Here is a 19,414-nt window from a genome sequence, read left to right on the forward strand (position 1 = left end):
ACCTTGACCAAAGGCCACTTCACAACCATACTGTTCCACAGCCATGCTCTATCATGTGATTGAGCTATTTGCACTGAATAAATTTCCCTGTTCACCACACCCCAAATTGGGGATTCTTGTTGGTGCTGAACTTGCATGAATGACACTTGGTTGACACAGATAATAAGAGATTATACAAGGAATCATCTTTTAGCCACAGACACTCAAATCTAAGGTCAGGAGCCTTCATGAGACACTCATAAAAACAGTAAAACATCCTTCAAATGTCACCTGTTTTTCAGTGACTTCCCTTTCTCTGTGCAGCCCCATTCAGAAATCCCAAGAAAGGATCCCTTCAAGTTGGTTGGTCACCATCCTGAAGAAGTATTTCTAGTAGCCATAGCTCTGCAGCAAGTATTTCAAAGTCCTGTCCCATTTTGGTCACCAGTCTGTGTGTAGTTGTCTTTGTTCAGGAAGGAATTGTGTTTTGATTGACCAGATCAAATTGTAGGTTTGATTTTTCTCAAAAGAAATGGCAACACTCATACTAACAGTACTCATGATAACAGCATGGTACTGTCATAAAAGCAGGCATATATGTCAATGGGTATAAATAGCCAAGAAATAAACCAACACCTTCATGGTCACAAATATTAATATTTGACAAAGTCGGCAAGAACATATAATAAAGTAAAGACTATCTATTCAATAAATTATGTTCAGAAAATTGGATACAAATAAAAAATTAAAAGTAGACCACTTTCTTACACCATGCAAAAGAATAAACTCAATATGAATCAAATACTTAAATGTAAGTCGGAAAACCATAGAAATCCTAGAAGACACAGTAAAATTTCAGACATTTCTTGTAGCAATATTTTTTCTGATATATCTCCTCAGGCAAGGGAAACAAAATTAAAAAAATAAACAAATGAGACTATGTCAAACTAAAAAGTTTTTGCACAGCAAAAGAAACCATCAACAAAGCAAAAACACAACCCACTGAATGGGAGAATATATTTGATAGAAGTTCATACCAAAAAATTATAAAGAATATATAAAACTCAACACCAAGAAAACAAATAATTCAATTGAAAAATGGGCAAAGGACTTGAGTAGACACTTCTCCAAAGAGGGCACACAGAAGGTCAACAGACATATGAAAAGACACTCAATGTCACTAATCACCAGATAAATGCAAATTAAAACCACAATGAGCTATCACCTCATTCCTGTCAGACTGATTATCATCAATAAGTCAACAAACAATAATTGTTGGCAAGGATGTAGAGAGAAGGGAACTCTCATGCAATGTTGGTGTGAGTGCAGATTGGTATAGCCACTGTGGAAAACATTTGGATGTTTTCTCAAAAATTAAAAATAAACTGTCTTATGACCCAGCAATTCCAATTCTTGAAATATATCTGAAGAAACCTGAAACACTAATTTGAAGGACTATGTGCAACCCTATGTTCATTGTAGCCTTATTTCCAACAGCCAAGATATAGAAGCAGCCCAAGTCCCCATCAGTAGATGAATGGATTAAAAAAGCTGTTGGTACATTTATTTATACAATAGAATACTACTACTTGGTTGTAAAAAAAAAAAAAAAAAAAAAAAGAAGAAGGAAATCTTACTTTTTGCAATAGCATGGATGGACCTGGATATAAGTGAAATAAGCCAGTCAGAGAAGGACATATACAATATACAATGTTACTTATATGTGGAATCTAATAAACATATAAACTAACAAAATAGAAACAGACTCATAAATGCAGAGAATAGACTGACAGCTGTTAGAGATGAGGGAGGTTGAGAGGCTGGGTGAAAAAGGTGAAGGGATTATCAAAAAAGAAAAAAAAAAATCCCAGACAGACAACTGCATGGTGATTTCCAGAGAAGGAGGGATAAATGGTGATGGACGATTTGACTTGGGGTGGTGATCACACAATACAATATACAGATGATGTATTATATAGAATTGTACAACTGAAATCTACATAATTTTATTAACCGACATAACCTCAACTTCAATAAATTCAACTTTATTGGCCCGGATGCTGAGGATGGCTCCATGGCCTCTGCTTTAGGTGCTAGAATGGCTCCAGTTGCAACAGAGCAATGCTCCAGATGGGCAGAGCATTGCCCCCTAGTGGGCATGCCAGGTGGATCCTGGTCATGCACATGTGGGGAGTCTGTCTCTCTGTCTCCTTGCTTCTTACTTCAGAAAAATACTAAATAAATAAATAAATTCAATTTTAAAAAAGCATCTGTAGATGTCTTTGATATAAGACATATCTGCTGAATAATCTAACCCAAGACTAGTCTATGGAGCTGATATCTGTTGTTCTACATAATTTTTATGTCTCTCTGAGAGAGACAGAGACAAAGAGAGGGACAGATAAGGACAGACAGGCAGGAATGAGAGATATGAGAAGCATCAATTCTTCATTGCAGCACTTTAGTTGTTCATTGATTGCTTTCTCATATGAGCCTTGACAGGGCAGGGGGGCTACAGCAGACTGAGTGACCCCTTCCTCAAGCCAACAACCTTGGGTTCAAGTTGGTAAACCTTGCTCAAACCAGATAAGCCCACACTCAAGCTGGAGACCTTGGGGTATTGAACCTGGGTCCTCTGCATCCCAGTCCGACACTCTATCCACTGCACCACCACCTGGTCAGGCTGTTCTACATATTTTATACTTTTTCTTTTGTAACACTTTCAACTTATCTTGTTCATTATTATATATTTTGAAAATCATTTTAAGTCCCTTTAGAACAAGGCAGGATCCATATTTATTAAGTCACTAATATAAAGTAATATATGCTTTCAGTATAGAACTTGAAATTAATTTTATCTATGTATAAGAGAAAGATGCTGAATAAACTAATTAGAAAAGAAGGAAGGGAGGGAGGAAGAGAAGGAGGGATGAAGGAAAAAAGGAAGGAAGGGAGGGAGGGAAAAGAAAAAAGAAAAGAAAAGAAAAAAAGAAGAAAAAAAGAAAAGCAAGCAAGCAATGGCAAAAGCCCCAGGTAGGTTATGCAGAATAAAAAATTCTAATGGTTCTTTCCAAGAAGCAATCATAAACTCAACTCCAAGAGAAAGTTCCTCCAGTGCCTGCCTACTTTCCACCCCTAAGCCTGCCTATACGCCAAGGCAGAGGGCCAGCTTCTCTGATTCCTCACGCCCAGGATACTTCTCGACCTCTGCTGCACACTGTTGGCACCATTTGCCACCTTCTTATGTTTAACATCCTTCAGTCAGGAGCTCTACTATCTGACCAACTATCTTTTTTATTGCTTGTCTGTTATATACAGCTTGCCTTTTTTTCTGCAAAGATTCAAGGGAGCCTATATAGAGCATTTGCAACATTGTAAACAAGAGTGACTGCAAATCAAAAGAAAACACTGCAAGTGGCTATATGTTTATCAATCATTTTAGTGTAATCAATGCAAAGAAAAGTGAAACATATCACATTAATAGAGATATATTTGTTCAGCCGAATCCTGGAATTGAGAAAACATACTATAACACTCTTGGTGAGGGGAGCAGTCTAGCATATCTGCAGCTAGTTATTACTTCATATCTAGAATGAAAGCTCAGTTTCTGCCTGACCTGTAGTGGCACAGTGGAAAAGCGTTGACCTGCAATGCTGGGGTCGCAAGTTCAAAACCCTGGGCTTGCCTAGTCAAGGCACATATGGGAGTTGAGGCTTCCTGCTCCTCCTCTCCTCTCTCTCTCTCTCTCTCTTTCTCTCTTTCTCTCTCTTCCCTGACTAAAATAAATTAATTAAATTAAAAAAGAAAAAGAAAGCTCAGTTTCTGATTAAAGCATTTAATTTTTCTTTGTAAATTCCATGAGAAGAAAATAAAATGACTAAATGACATATTAATAGTTAAAAATACTCACTTAAGTTGGGAATGACTTTATTCTAAAATTCAGTACTAAAATCAATTTTCATAAAAGCACAGAAAAATATTTAATATATGGCTAAGATGTATTTCAGAACATTAAGTCCTTTAGGGCACAGAATGCCTTAATTTCAAATTAGACAAATTTTATTGAGTTTGAGAGACACACATATATTTGCTTATAAAGTTGAGCAAATAAATTTAAATTTTGATTCCTAACAATTCCAATTTCTCAAATTTTTTCCCTACCAAATTGAAATCCAAGTCATATTTTATATCTAAAAATATTCTAACTGGTGTAAAAAATCAAAACTGGTATAAAGATGTTTTAAAATTATAGTTTAGAAAGGTGAGTTTATCAAACTTTTATATGATCCCAAGAGATAAACTTTTTAAATAATTTTACAAAAACTTAATTAAATGTTTTTTCTTGGGAAAAATACATATAATTTATCTAGAAAATCATGTTATACATTATCAACAAAGATTAATTCTAATAATTAATACAGTATTTACAACTTTTTAAAGTTTGACCTAATGTAAACTACAGTCTTTAGGTGATAATGATGTGTCAATATAGACTCATCAATTGTAACAAATGGACCAGTCTAGTGTGAGATGCTGATAATGGAAGTCTGCCCATGTGTGAGAGCACAGCGTATATGGGAACTCTCTGTACTATTATGAAAAACAAGTGTGTGAATAGACATCAAATCATCTTCCATTATCTTTTCATGCCAATGATAGTTTGAGATTCTATGAGAAAAAGAAAGTGCACTGTCTAAACTATTTCTCTCAACTACACTAATTCCTCCCATAAATTCATTCCTCATCTAGTCTTAAAATTGAATAACAGTTTTTGAATGCCCTTACACTGATTTAATTATGCAATACTAACATACAACAATGACTTTGGAAATCTTTTTCTCAAATACCATATGATCTCACTTTTGTGTGGAATCTAAACAAATAAAACCAAGCAAAAAATGAACTCAAAAGTACAGAGACTAGATCGGTGGTTGCCAGAATTGGGGAATTAGGAAGTGGGACTGAGTGGTCAAAAGGTCACAAGGTGCCAACTTCAGGTTGTACAATACGTAAAAGTCTTGGGATGTAATATACAGCATGATAACATAGCTAATAACATTGTATTGTATATTTGAAAGTTGCTAAGAAAGTAGATCTCAATAGTTCTTACCACAAGAAAAATCGTGTATAACTCTGTGCGGTGGTGATGGATGTTAACTAGACATTATGGTGATCATTTTGCAATATACACATATACCAAATCATTTGCAACTAATGTGTGATTCCAATTACATCCCAATCTTTTAAAAAGCAGTTTTCTCATCCTGAAAGCTCTCAGCTGAGGTGAAGAGACTGTGGCCATGCTTACCCTAGTGCAGCACATCACCAGTCACTTGGAGCACTTGGCCACACAAGCACGTGAGCCTTGCTCTCTGTTTCTGAGTCGGAAGCTCCAGGATGGAGCTTGGAAATGCTCATTTCTAACAAATCTGAGGCAATGTTGATGCTGCTCATTTGAAAGTTGAGACCCACTGTCTTTATATATATCAGGAAACTCCAAGAGCTTTTTTATTTTGATATATGAAGTAGCAATTCATATAAAAATTCTGAAGTATATACTTTAACAAAATTCTAAATAACTATGCAAATATATACACATATATTATGTATATATTTTCTATATATGCATATATAAATACATTATGTATGCATACACAGATATAATTTATATATATATAATTATATAAAATAAACAGTTACAATTCCCCATGGTATTTCCAGTTGGTTACAATAAGGGAAATATGTATTCTATTTAAGGGTTTGTTTGTTTTTTCCTCTAATGTCAATCAAGTCAGAGTTATATTTTTGGCAGATGGCAGTCAACAACAGCTAGGCTATATATACTCTTCCCTATCGAACATAAAAAAATTTCACAGATTATCCCAAACTGTCACCAAGAATAAGATAAGGCCAGCAGGCTTCAGAACCATCAAAGAAGCTCAAAGAAGCTCACAGACGCAGGTCTCTAATTTCTAAATTCACAGATTTCTAAATCTGTCAAAACTTTGATCAGTTCAGCTATGTAATCAACAACAAAGGAGCATTTAGTTTTTCTTTGAATCACCTAAATCTAGTTATAGATCAGGACAAACAGAAATATTCATAACTACTAAGATATTTTCTTTTTATTCTTCTGTCTCTCCCTAAAGATAATGACTTACAGGTTAATCAATTACTTGCTACATATTAGGGTACCTAAAGATCTGGCTACTTAATGTTGAAGTTTAGTTATAGACAGTTAAATGAGGACTCATGGAGATACAGAACTCAGAAATAAATGCTTAGATTTTAAGTGTTGAGTATTTTAAAACGTTTGATGGCCCTGGCCAGTTGGCTTAGTGGATAGAGCATTATACTGGTGTGCAGGCATCCTGGGTTCAATCCTTGGTCCGGACACACATGAGAAGCGACCATCTGCCTCTTTCCCTCCCGCTCCCCCTTCTCTCTCTCTCTTCTCCTCCCACAGCCAGTGGCTTGATTGGTTCCAGCATGGGTCCCCGGGCTCTAAGGATAGTTCAGTTAGTCCAAACATTGGTCTAAGGTGCTGAGGATAGCTTGGTTGATTTAAGCATTGGTCCCAGACAGGGTTGCTGGGTGGATCTTGGTCAGGGTGCTTGCAGGAGTCTGTCTCACTATCTCCCCTCCTCTCACTTAAAAAAAAAAAGTTTCTTCACTTATTGCACACTTGGTAACTTACAATTAACTTTTATAAATGGTTATTAAGCTTAAATAGAGACTACAAAATAAGAAAATATTATAAAAGAATGATAATCCTTATTTGTGTTTATTTTTATCTATCCTGAACTTTCTAAATTCCTTTGAGGTCAAAAAAGATAAGTTTTAGATTACTGCTGTAAGTAAAAAGTGTTGAAACCGCCTAAATGTCCAAAATAGGCAACAGTTAAATAAACATATTATTTAACTTATGTTAATATTATACAGCCATTCAAATAATAACAATGAAAATTAGGTAGCAATATAGATATTATTATGAAAGACTAAGAGTGTAAAGTTGACATACATATAATGTCACATTTATGTATAAAATATATAAATTTGAAGAAAAACATATATAACCTTCCAAAATACTTCAAGAAGCATACTATACTAAAAAAAATGCATTATTTAACTGAAAATCTTGTATTTTTATCTTGCAACCCTAATACTAAACAAAATGCTTGTACTAAATTATAAGCATTCAAAATATTTGTGTTATACTTAAGTAAACAAGTTTGTGTCCTAGTGGAGAGGGTCAGGGTGAAGAAGAGCATCACAGACTATTAAAAACAACAAAAACAAACTTGGTTCCTTAAAATGACAAAATACAAATATACATAAACATTTGGAAAAGCAAATTGAAATATCAATAGATATTTTCACTTGTTAGTTTGGAATAAACTTCTCAGAGCTATTTTAGAAGAAAACATAAGCAGTTGTAAGGACAATATTTATATTGTGTTTAGAGCTGAATAAACAACATAATAATAAGCTTGTAAAGGTACTTTATAAAATACAATAGCTATAATAATTCCTACTTTCTAAAAATTCTCATAAGAGATTTCAAAAGATGTATGAAAGTGAAAAATGACCAATGTTCAGGGTATGCCATTGCTTTCATTTCATTTTATTTTATTTTATTTATTTTAGAAAGGAGAGAGAGAGAGAGAGAGAGAGAGAGAGAGAGGAGAGACAGAGAGAGAGAAGGAGGGAGGATCAGGAAGCATCAACTCCCATATGTGCCTTGACCAGGCAAGCCCAGGGTTTCAAACCGGCGACCTCAGCACTTCCAGGTCAACGCTTTATCCACTGCGCCACCACAGGTCAGGCGCCATTGCTTTCAATATCTGCCCTTACATATCTTATTTGGCATTTGTTTTTGGAAACTTGCAAGGGTATGGGGGTCCCAGGAGGGGCAGTTTCTCTAAGCTTCAGACACTGATAGAAGATGTGCATAGAAACCTTAAGAAAGCAGCTTCCAAAAAGCGTGAAATTGCCGCTTTATATTGCTTGGCTGATTTGTTCCTTGAGTATGAATGAATAAAGTTTTCAGATTTCTTTTCTTATCCCATGGTACTGAGTTAAAGATTACTTTTTGTGTGAAAGCAAAATATGATATCTAAAGTTCAATGAGCTGGTTAAATCCTAGGGAGGTCTTCAATCTTGAAAATATTTGGAATTCAAGCAGATACAGATGCTGGCAAGCCAAGTTGACTATAAGATTCAATATGGCAGCCCTGGCTGGTTGGCTCAGTGGTAGAACGTCGGCCTGGTGTGCAGACGTCCCGGGTTAGATTCCCGGCCAGGGCACACAGGAGAAGCACCCATCTGCTTCTCCACCCCTCCCCCTCTCCTTCCTCTCTGTCTCTCTCTTCCCCTCCCGCAGCCGAGGCTCCATTGGAGCAAAGATGGCCTGGGCGCTGGGGATGGCTTCTTGGCCTCTGCCCCAGGCACTAGAGTGGCTCTGGTCGCAGCAGAGCGACACCCCGGAGGGGCAAAGCATCGCCCCCTGGTGGGCAGAGCGTCACCCCCTGGTGGGCGTGCCGGGTGGATCCCGGTCGGGCGCATGCGGGAGTCTGTCTGACTGTCTCTCCCCGTTTCCAGCTTCAGAAAAATACAAAAAATAAATAAATAAATAAAAAAGATTCAATATGGCTGAAGTTATGAGTGATAATTTTATTACCATCTAAGGACTCTAAAAAATTATTCCAGTACACAGGTTTCACACTTTGATTTGTAAATAGCAGACACAAAGGATTTGTCTGACTAGTTATGAGCATACATTTTGGTCTTTGGAAACCCTCAAGCTATAATTCCTCCCCAAAATTACAAACTAGTCATGGTATTCATGCAAGTAGGGTCATCAGTACAACTTGTATCCATGAATAAGGAGATACAGTACAAATAGTGTCATCAGTACAACTTGTATCCATGAATAAGGAGATACAGTACAAATAGTGTCATCAGTACAACTTGTATCCATGAATAAGGAGATACAGATCTTATAATGATTTTTATAAATTCAACATCATAAAACGAGTTTGTGTAGAATGTTTTCCCTACACTTTACTTACTGTCTACATCAGTAAGGTCTTAAAATTTCCAAAGCTTAAGAATTTAAATATTTCTAGTTGAGACAGACAGAATATCTGCCGTGGGATGTTTGTCTAGGGGATCAAAATGTGTCATCTACTTGAAAGTCCCAACTAACCTTTAAAAAAGGTTGGGTGGGAAGAGGCTGTGGGGTTCTTTAGGTGTCAGGAGCTTCACCAGGTCCAACACAAGGATGTGAAGTCAGTGCCTTCTGCTTCCAAAAGCCTGAATTCCGAGAGGACACACACGCTCAAATACAGCCACTCCAATGCCAATGGACACAGAGGCTGCATTCAAAAACATTCCTAAGAGCAACATCTCCTCTTGGCGTCTCTTCTGTTGACTCAGAATACCAAGCTTTCTGTTTATTTACTGGTTGGATAGCTAAGAGTTTATGTTGTCAGCACAGAGGTGACAACTTTTGTTTTCTTCAATCCCCATAAACTTCTGTACACATTCCACAGAATTGAAAATTATTCATCTGTCAAGTCCATCCTCAACTCATTCTACTTCTGTTATATTATTTCTCGGGGGACTGTTATCACCACAAATTGGCACATCTGAGGCAGAGATTACACAGATTTTCCACCATCAACAGCCAGGTGTGAACCCAAGCACTTCTTTCACTGTGTGTGATCCTAACTACTACACAGTCTGCCTTTCTGATGCTGTGACTGTGAGGGGCTCTGGGCCACAGGTGTTATCCAAGGCTTGTTCTCTTCCACATCTGTTTCCTTTTTATTTCATTGCACAATTGACTGAGATGCCTAGAGAAGGAACTCCAAGATGTCTTAGCATCATTCATTTCCAACTGGCCTGAGATGAGAACAAACTATTCCACGCAGCATTAGAACATTAGACACAATAGTAAGGCACAATCGATTGCACCTAACTGTTGGATCTCATTCAAATGCCAAATAATGTCACAGCATTTTATGATAGAAATAAGGTAAAAAAGAGAAAATGCCATCAAGATGTAGAATAAGTACGAGAAACACCTTACATGCCCTCATGTTACTGTAAAACAGTTTCTTTAAGGATAAATTACTGATCCGAATTCTGCTTGGATACATTGTCTCACGGTGAGTTCTTAACTTTAAGAATTAGTCAGATCAGGTTAGTTATAGCAAAAAAGAGACTTAATCACCTGACTCTGTTGGAAAAATTTACAGTTCAAGTAAATAGCTTAGATGTGATGGTAGGCAGAGTAAAACCAGGACAAAAGAAAACACAAACACTAGTCCACAGGAGAATTCTCAGTTCTTCACTGTGAAAATAAACTGGAGCGGACACAGTTTACCCCTACAGAAACCTGGCTCCTGTCTTACAGTTAAAGAACTGTAGTCTGCCTTGCAGAACCTCTAGCAGGTGTCCCCAAACTATGGCCCAAGGGCTGCATGCGGCCCCCTGAGGCCATTTATCCAGCCCCCTGCCGCACTTCCTGAAGAGTGATCTCTTTCATTGGTGGTCAGTGAGAGGAGCACTGTATGTGGCAACCTTCCAACGGTCTGAAGGACAGTGAACTGGCTCCTTGTGTAAAAAGTTTGGGGACCCCTGCAAGGGATAGGAATGGGGAGTGAAGAGAAAGTTATGGCAGTTGAAGGTACATTCTCACTGATTTTTTACCATAATAAAAAGATATAAAGAACATTTCTTTGGGTGGATGGGGGATAAGCAAACATCAGCATTTGATTACAAATAAACTATTATGGATCAATTAAAGATCATCAACAGATAATTGTCTTTGCTTAATTATGTTTTAAAAGATGGTGTTTGTGACTTTCTCTACTAAAAACTAATATGGCCCTTATGTTTTATGTTAACAATGAAATACGAAGGTAGCAGGTATGCAGAGTAGAGAGAAGGTGACTAAACTTGGTCCTTGAATATCAATGCCACCTTCGAAGCACCTGTTCTCTGTTGCAAACACATCTAAACACTGCCTCTGGTCACGGCTGTGCCAGGTCACACCAGGCAAATAAATGTAGGAGGTGATTTTTTTTTTCTTCAAAATGACCTTCTTTTCTGTGGCTTAAAGTATGCTAGGCTATTAGATTTAGAGTTTCTGGCACTAAATAAACAATTGAATGAATGTGGATACAAAGAAAAAACAACCACAGCCTGGAATTACTAAATAGTTCATACTTCATAAAATTGCAATGGTTTTTGTTAATCAAAATGTAACTTTAGAGCAGGGGTCCCCAAACTTTTTACACAGGGGGCCAGTTCACTGTCCCTCAGACCGTTGGAGGGCTGGACTATAAAAAAACTATAAACAAATTCCTATGCACACTGCACATATCTTATTTTAAAGTAAAAAAACAAAATGGGAACAAATAAAATATTTAAAATAAAGAACAAGTAAATTTAAATCAACAAACTGACCAATATTTCAATGGGAACTATGCTCCTCTCACTGACCACCAATGAAAGAGGTGCCCCTTCCAGAAGTGCGGCGGGGGCAGGATAAATGGCCTCAGGCGGCTGCATGTGGCCCGCGGGCCGTAGTTTGGGGACCCCTGCTTTAGAGGTTGGTTTTGCCCCATATTCTCATTTGAAATGATCAGATAATCTGGATATTCAAATTGCACCAAAAAGAACTGGTCAGAATTGCATAGGGCCCTGAAGAGCTAGCTATTGTTAAAATGATCCCCGCCCACAGTACACCTACCCAGAATTACACTAAGTCACACTGGGTTAATAAATCACCCAGCCTTTTATACTTCACAACTGTCACAAAGCACCAGCAATATTAGATCACATGACCTATGCACAGATTCAGTGGCATCTTTTTCATGAAAATACCACAAAACAGGTTTTCCTCAAAAGGACATGTTAATATTGCTTTACATTATTAATTAAATTTTCTTTAGTGCATTCTTCACATTATGAGGAAAGTTAGACACTTCATTTAAACAGGAGCAATGCACAAATCTGTACCCACTTCCTAGTTTCCACCCAGGAAACTGGCAGAAAGAAAATAATGCAAACATTTCATTGAGTGTCAACTAACTGTGTTAGACACAGGGAGCTGTGGTGCGGGGCGGGCGGGGGTGGGGTGGGTGGGAGGGTGGGAACGGCTCTCAAATAAGAAAATAAACAGCTCATTCAACCCATCACTGATTTAAAAGACTGCTAAGCAGCCTATGCCCCAAAAACCTTTTTGTTTTTTATTTATATTTAAGTCTAAACGATGTTTTATTTATTTTTTTATTTTTAAATTTAATGCAGTGACATTGATAAATCAGGGTACATATGTTGAGAGAAAACATCTCTAGATTATTTTGACATTTGATTGTGCTGTATACCCCTCCCCCAAAGTCAAATTGTCTTCTGTCACCTTCTATCTGGTTTTCTTTGTGCCCCTCCCCTCCCCCAACCCCTCTAGCCTTCTTCGCCCCCTCCCCCCTCCCCCACCCCCCACCCCTGTTGCCATCACATTCTTGTTCATGTCTCTGAGTCTCATTTTTATGTCCCTTCTATGTATGGATTCATATAGTTCTTAGTTTTTTTCTGATTTACTTATTTCACTCCGTATAATGTTATCAAGGTCCATCCATGTTATTGTAAATGATCCGATGTCATAAGAAAACTTCAAAGAAGTACCAGCAATTCATGGTAGTTCTAATTATCCAAATCAAATCTAAATCAAATGACATATTTTTATAACCATGACTACAGGCTCTAAGGACACTCCTGTACATATGAATCAAATACCTATCTCTACAAAGCCACGTTACTATTTCTACTGTAGCTAAAACCACCCGTGGTCGGAAAGATAATCTATCTTTTCTGTTTATAATTGGCTTAGATATATTTTTTAAATGACAAATACCTGCAAATCAAATCACATTTTATTTTGAACAAATCACATTTATGAAGAAATATAAAATTATATCAAAAATATAAAATTCAATAACATTATGTCAATTTAATTTTTTTTCCATCAATCAATAAAGTTAATGAAATATTGATTTATTCTCACATATCTGAGGAACTCAGCTTACTAAATAATTGCTTGTGCTCCCAACATTCTTAAATTTATCTTTTGGCTGGTTCTTCCTATAAAATGTTACAGTCTGAAAGGTCAAAGTCTTCTCTAATATCAAATTCGTTAAGCAACAAATGGCAGCAATGAGAAGACATATATGTACATATTCCCATGACCAGAATATAGGCGTGGTCAACCTCTCATTGATCTGTAAATAGTTTTCCTTGTTCTGTTCAATTATCAATTTCAATTATAAAATGAATTGAGTGTATAAACTTCATTATAAAGTCATACATCAAATCAAAAGACTTCTTTCAGTCTCATTTAAGACTTTCTAATTCTTTCCAGTACCAGACAGACATCAAGATGTACCTTCCGAAAGTTTTTATTCAAACAGTTAGCTACGAATTGTCTGATAAATTCCTACAGCAGATGTGAATGACGATGAACACCGTTATGAAGAATTTTATTTCACAAATTTCATCTGGAAAGCTAAAGTTATCATTTTTCTTTCTCTACATTTTGGTCCAGGAACAAATACACACCTTCCATCTTCATAATCAGCCCCTTTATTTTAAATCTAAGGTCATGGGAATTCGCAGTACTATATTTCAGAGGACACAAACCAATGTTCTGAAATAAATTTTTCAAAATAATTATTTATAGGTAGATTTTAAATAAGGTGAAATTTATTAGTTCCCTTAGTGAGGAAGGAAGGTCTCAGAGATCTTGTCCATGAATTCAGCAAGAATTGTCTTCACGATACTTGGAACAAATATTATTCATCTAAGAGTAGCCAGAGTTTTCAGAATTATAATAAGCTGATGGTTTAATTTTTGTAAAATTCTTAAATATTGGAATTTTAAAGCAATTAATGTCTTAATCATTTAATTCCCTGAGAATTAAAACTGGTCAATATTCCAGACAAGTAAAACTTCACCAAATTCAGTTAATGAGTGCAGACCACTCTGTATTAGTGTAAAAGCTAGCTACAGAATAGGAATGAATCCTTTCTTTTCAAGGACAAAAACAAATTCAAGTTAATTTCTGCACAGTCTTATTTAATATAAAGGTAAACTGATCAGAACATAGATAAGTAAAGGTATTGTGCCTGGGAGACAGGTATCTTCAATACCTATTTGTTGAATAAATGAATGTCTAATAAGGGACATTTCAGGCTAATGGCAGTTGAGTATGTGAAGGTTACGAAGTAGACTAAGCCACCTGAAATTAGATCAGTTGGTGACTTTCTATTCCTCTAGGATCACAATGGCTGCTACATAAGGGCCCAACATGATTGAAGAAAACGAATTCGTACATTTAATTCCTAGTTCCTCCCAACAATTTTTTTGTATACTCAAGTAATTATTTATTGTATCAGCCCATAGAAATATAAAAGCATTGTTCAACAGAAAAAAATACCCAAGAATGCAAGCTAAAAATATTTACAGAACACATGTGAGGGCACAGATGGCCCCTGAAGAAATGTGCAGAATGCTGAAGACCTCAAACCTTCGCAGTTAAAGCCAAGGGTTCTGAATGCAGCTAGTTATCCGAGAAGACATGCCATGACCTTACTCCATCTGCCCCTTTAGACAGTGGCCAGGACAAACATCAGAACGCCAGTAGAAGCTTCATTCCAAGAGGGTGCTAGCCCCAGGATGAGGCCCTCAGAGAGACGATAGTACTGTCCTTCCCGTTGGTGGAGTAAGAAAAACGCCAGCAAAGAATCTGGGCCCCTTTACACAGCCACTCAGAATAAATGCTGCATCCTAATCTAAAAGGGAATGCTATATTTTAAGCATTGGACTGTATGTGGACTTAAAAAAACTCACTCTGGCAGAAATTAAGAAAAGAGCTGGAAAGATCCAAATTAGGAGCATTTGTGGGAGTTAGTCTTGTAGAGAAGTACTTTTCTGTAGCTGAATATATACTAGGCTAAAAACTTTAAAAAGAACAACTGAGGTGCAGGCCCAGGTCTACCACTCTCTTGATGTTAGGCCACACAAAGAGAATTTTTCTGAGTTTCCATTTTCTCATGTTAAACCTATTTCCTCTTTCCCTTTCCTTGTATGTCAATTTAAGATAGTAATGCCTATCTCACAGAGCATTTGCAAGTATTAAATGCAAGAACACCTGTATGTACACATGTATACACACATACATGTGTACACACACACACATATATAGTGAGTCTTCTATCTGCCAGCCACCAAGGGTGGGAGATGAGACGAATGCTAAAATGAACAAGAAAACCACAGTCCTTCCTTCTTAAGCTTACAATGCAAAAAGTACATAGACATGCTTCATAAACTGCAACATGTCTGAAAGATAAAAGGCTGCTATTAAGTGATCAGCGTTGTTACATCTCTTTGCAATGATGAATGTGGCATTCCAGCAATTATAAAATCCAACTTTTGCCATCATCTCAAGATACTTGAGGAAGGAAATCAGCTATCTCTATCACATACACAACTTCATCTCTGTTTAGCCAACAGTCATGCTTAGTGCTAAAGACCAGAACACTTCATTAAACTGTTACATTGTTTCCTCAACATGTGTGAGGAAACCAAGACACATTCCATTCTAAATACAGGACTACCCTCTCAGGAAGAGCCTTCTGGTTTTATGAAGTCCTGTCGTAACCACAGGAAAGAAAGAAATTTAAAAGCCATATATATATAGCAGCTCCAGCTTCATGCCAAAGAAAGGACTCCAGTCCGAGACAGGATCACCTTCCAGTCCTGGCAGAGAGGAACTTGGGGTCATCTTTTTGAGCACCGCTAGGTTTTCTGAAGTGTTTGGATGTCTTTGCAAGCATTGACTTTTCTTTTCTTTTTTTTTTTCTCTGAAGCTGGAAACAGGGAGAGACAGTCAGACAGACTCCCGCATGCGCTCGACCGGGATCCACCCGGCACGCCCACCAGGGGGCGACGCTCTGCCCACCAGGGGGCGATGCTCTGCCCCTCCGGGCATCACTCTGTCGCGACCAGAGCCACTCTAGTGCCTGGGGCAGAGGCCAAGGAGCCATCCCCAGCGCCCAGGCCATCTTCGCTCCAATGGAGCCTTGGCTGCGGGAGGGGAAGAGAGAGACAGAGAGGAAGGAGAGGGGGAGGGGTGGAGAAATAGATGGGTGCTTCTCCTGTGTGCCCTGGCCGGGAATCGAACCCGGGACTTCTGTACTCCAGGCTGACGCTCTACCACTGAGCCAACCGGCCAGAGCCAGCATTGACTTTTCATCAGCTTGACTGCGTGAAGTGGCTGGCATGTCCGAGAGAAGATAAACTAAGAGAAACACAAAAGAGTAATTCACATCTACTAATGCTTGGACTTCCAGCCATGGAGTGCTATCCTCACCCCAAACCAAAGTATGTGGAACTCTACTTCTCTCCCAGATATGCGGGGTTTCAGCCTGTACAAGTAGGACAGCTGGGCAGTCAATTCCTCACAACATCAGGACCAGCTGGGACACCCGCCCCCTCCCCTCTCCGTTCACAAAAGGCCTACAGCACGGTGACCCGATCATAAAACTCCGCAGCTGAGACTTGTTTCTCTGGTTCGTCTTTGTCCCCTGCTTTAATGTAAACATTTACAGAAGTGTCAACACAAAGTCTTTTCAGCCACTGTTTCGTGTATTGTGGTATTTCATTATCTGGAAGGGGGTCTTTGGGGTGAGGGGTGTTCTGTTTAGCCAGCCATTACTTCTCCACCCTCTAGTTTCCTTGGCCTTTCATTTATTCTAGGACTCATCTCACTGAATTGCACTAGCCTGGGAGCTCCCAGTTGGCAAGTACTATGACTTTCTCATCTTAGAGTCCCCTAGGCCTAGGCCAGTGGTTTTCAACCATTATACCCATGAGGACTAATGAAAATAGGAGAATTATTTCAGGGACCGCTAAGGTAGAAATCACCTTGAGCATAAGTGAATTCAACTAAGATCATTAGATCCAAAATTTTCATACAACATCAGGGCAGTTAACTCTTTTGCCGACGAGCACAAAATTTCTGGTAGACAAGACAGTTAAAAACAACAACAAAACATTGCCCTGGGCCTATTAAAGGGTCATCATTCATACTAGGAACTCCTCATACATTTGAGGAGTTCAGCTTCTTGGTCAGTTCCCACCATCATTCAAAATGCTCAGTGGCATGACATCATCAAATGGACACTAGTAGCAATTTTCCATTCTGAGTACTACAGCGACTCTGTGTTTCCTGAAGTTTAAGCAGAACCTCAAGGGCAGGAACTGTGCGTGATACACATTTTGTTTTCACAGACTCTAGTTATAATGGTTGACCAATAAATTAATATTAATGAATCAGTGAAATATCAGCATTATAATAATTATATTTATTAAATGCTTACAATATGCTAGATACTATGTGCACACTTTAAATACATGTCTTCTAAAATTCTCCAATCGCCAATCACCCCCACGAAATAGGTACTATTATTATCTCCATTTCACAGATAAGGAAACAGACACAAACAAACAGAGGAATTAATGGACACGATGAAGCCAAATCCATTGTTGTCATGTAAATATTAATGTATGTATTGAATTACTGTGTGCTTACTGTCGGGAAAACCCTTAAACTTGCTGAATTCAATGTCTGGAGAATTTCAATGTCTGGAATTCTCTACAACAGGGATCCCCAAAGTACAGCCCAAGGGCCGCATGCGGCCCCCTGAGGTCATTTATCCGGCCCCCACTGCACTTCCCGAAGGGGCACCTCTTTCATTGGTGGTCAGTGAGAGGAGCATAGTTCCCATTGAAATACTTGTCAGTTTGTTGATTTAAATTTACTTGTTTTTTATTTTAAATATTGTATTTGTTCCCGTTTTGGTTTTTTTTTACTTTAAAATAAGATATGTGCAGTGTGCATAGGGATTTGTTCATAGTTTTTTTATAGTCCGGCCCTCCAGTGGTCGGAAGGACAGTGAACTGGCCCCCTGTGTAAAAAGTTTGGGGACCCCTGCTCTACAAGAACCAATGGAGACACTTTCCTATGGCCACTGTCCACTACAATAAACCCCTGGCCCATGCCTGTTAGAAACAGTCTGGGTGGGGAACAGAACAGAGCTGGAATCTTTGAAATCTTTGCTTCACTTTTACACAAAGCTGTTACTATCTAAACCTCGTTGTCTTCATCTATAAAGTAAAAATAAACACCTACTTCAGGGAGTTTTAAGACTGAGAAGTAATGTCTGTAAATGCCTGGTCGGGACCGAAGGCAGGTGGTTCCTCCTGCGGCTCATCTGTCTCATCAGCATTCCTCACAGTCACTGGCACAGCCACGTGCACAAAGCAGGTCTATTACATTTTTTTTTTTCCTGTATTTTTCTGAAGCCGGAAACGGGGAGAGACAGTCAGACAAACTCCAGCATGCGCCCGACCGGGATCCACCCGGCACGCCCACCAGGGGGCGATACTCTGCCCCTCCAGGGCGTCGCTCTGTTGCGACCAGAGCCACTCTAGCGCCTGGGGCAGAGGCCGAGGAGCCATCTCCAGCGCCCAGGCCATCTTTGCTCCAGTGGAGCCCCGACTGCGGGAGGGGAAGAGAGAGACAGAGAGGAAGGAGAGGGGGAGGGGTGGAGTAGATGGGCGCTTCTCCTGTGTGCCCTGGCCGGGAATTGAACCCGGGACTTCTGCACATCAGGCCGACGCTCTACTACTGAGCCAACCGGCCAGGGCCAGGTCTATTACATTTTATTAAGAGATTAGATAAATAATTTATCACTTCAAGTTTTCTACAGAAAAGGTATTTCATAAACTCTAGATATTTTACTTATTCAGGTTAGAAACACACCAGGTGCTTTTAAGTTTAATCCTCTTTGCAACCCTATCAGGTAGGTCCTATAATTATCTCCATTCTATGCACGGGACAGCTGAGGCGCAGCGAGTTCAATGGCACCTTCCACTCGCACGCCGCAGAGCTGGGACCACAGCAAGGTAGGCTAGCCCTGTCCTAGGCGCTCAGCCGCCAAGACAATGGTGACTGTTGAACTCTGTGTAGTGACTTCCAGGACATCATATAAAACGGACGGTAAGGAGGAAAATTTCAAAAACTGGTGAGACAGAGAGTGAGAAGCACCCATAAATCTCTTTCTATTTTAAATAGAATCAAGGTCTGCCTTGATCTGACCCAGTCTAGAACCACCCAGATTAATGGCCATAACTGCATGAAAATGGGTATGAATTTTGCAAGGATGATTGTGTCAGTTATTCTAATGAAGATATTAGGTCTGACATGTAGCCCCATGTTCATTGCAGCATTGTTCACAGTGGCCAAGACATGGAAACAACCAAAAAGCCCTTCAATAGATGACTGGATAAAGAAGATGTGGCACAT

The 19,414-nt window shown here is 38.7% G+C and overlaps 1 protein-coding gene and 1 non-coding gene across 3 annotated transcripts in view; both read right to left on the minus strand.

Annotated features, from left to right (window-relative positions):
- The window catches only part of PIEZO2 (piezo type mechanosensitive ion channel component 2), a 496,788-nt gene that overhangs the window by 456,699 nt on the left and 20,675 nt on the right, over nucleotides 1-19,414 (minus strand). The gene's annotated exons all lie outside the window — the stretch shown is intronic.
- Nucleotides 18,681-18,756, minus strand: TRNAI-GAU (transfer RNA isoleucine (anticodon GAU)). The gene has a single exon. It is a non-coding gene; the product is annotated as a tRNA-Ile (tRNA).

This window comes from Saccopteryx leptura, chromosome 11, assembly GCF_036850995.1.
Source record: "Saccopteryx leptura isolate mSacLep1 chromosome 11, mSacLep1_pri_phased_curated, whole genome shotgun sequence".
Taxonomy (NCBI): Eukaryota; Metazoa; Chordata; class Mammalia; order Chiroptera; family Emballonuridae; genus Saccopteryx; species Saccopteryx leptura.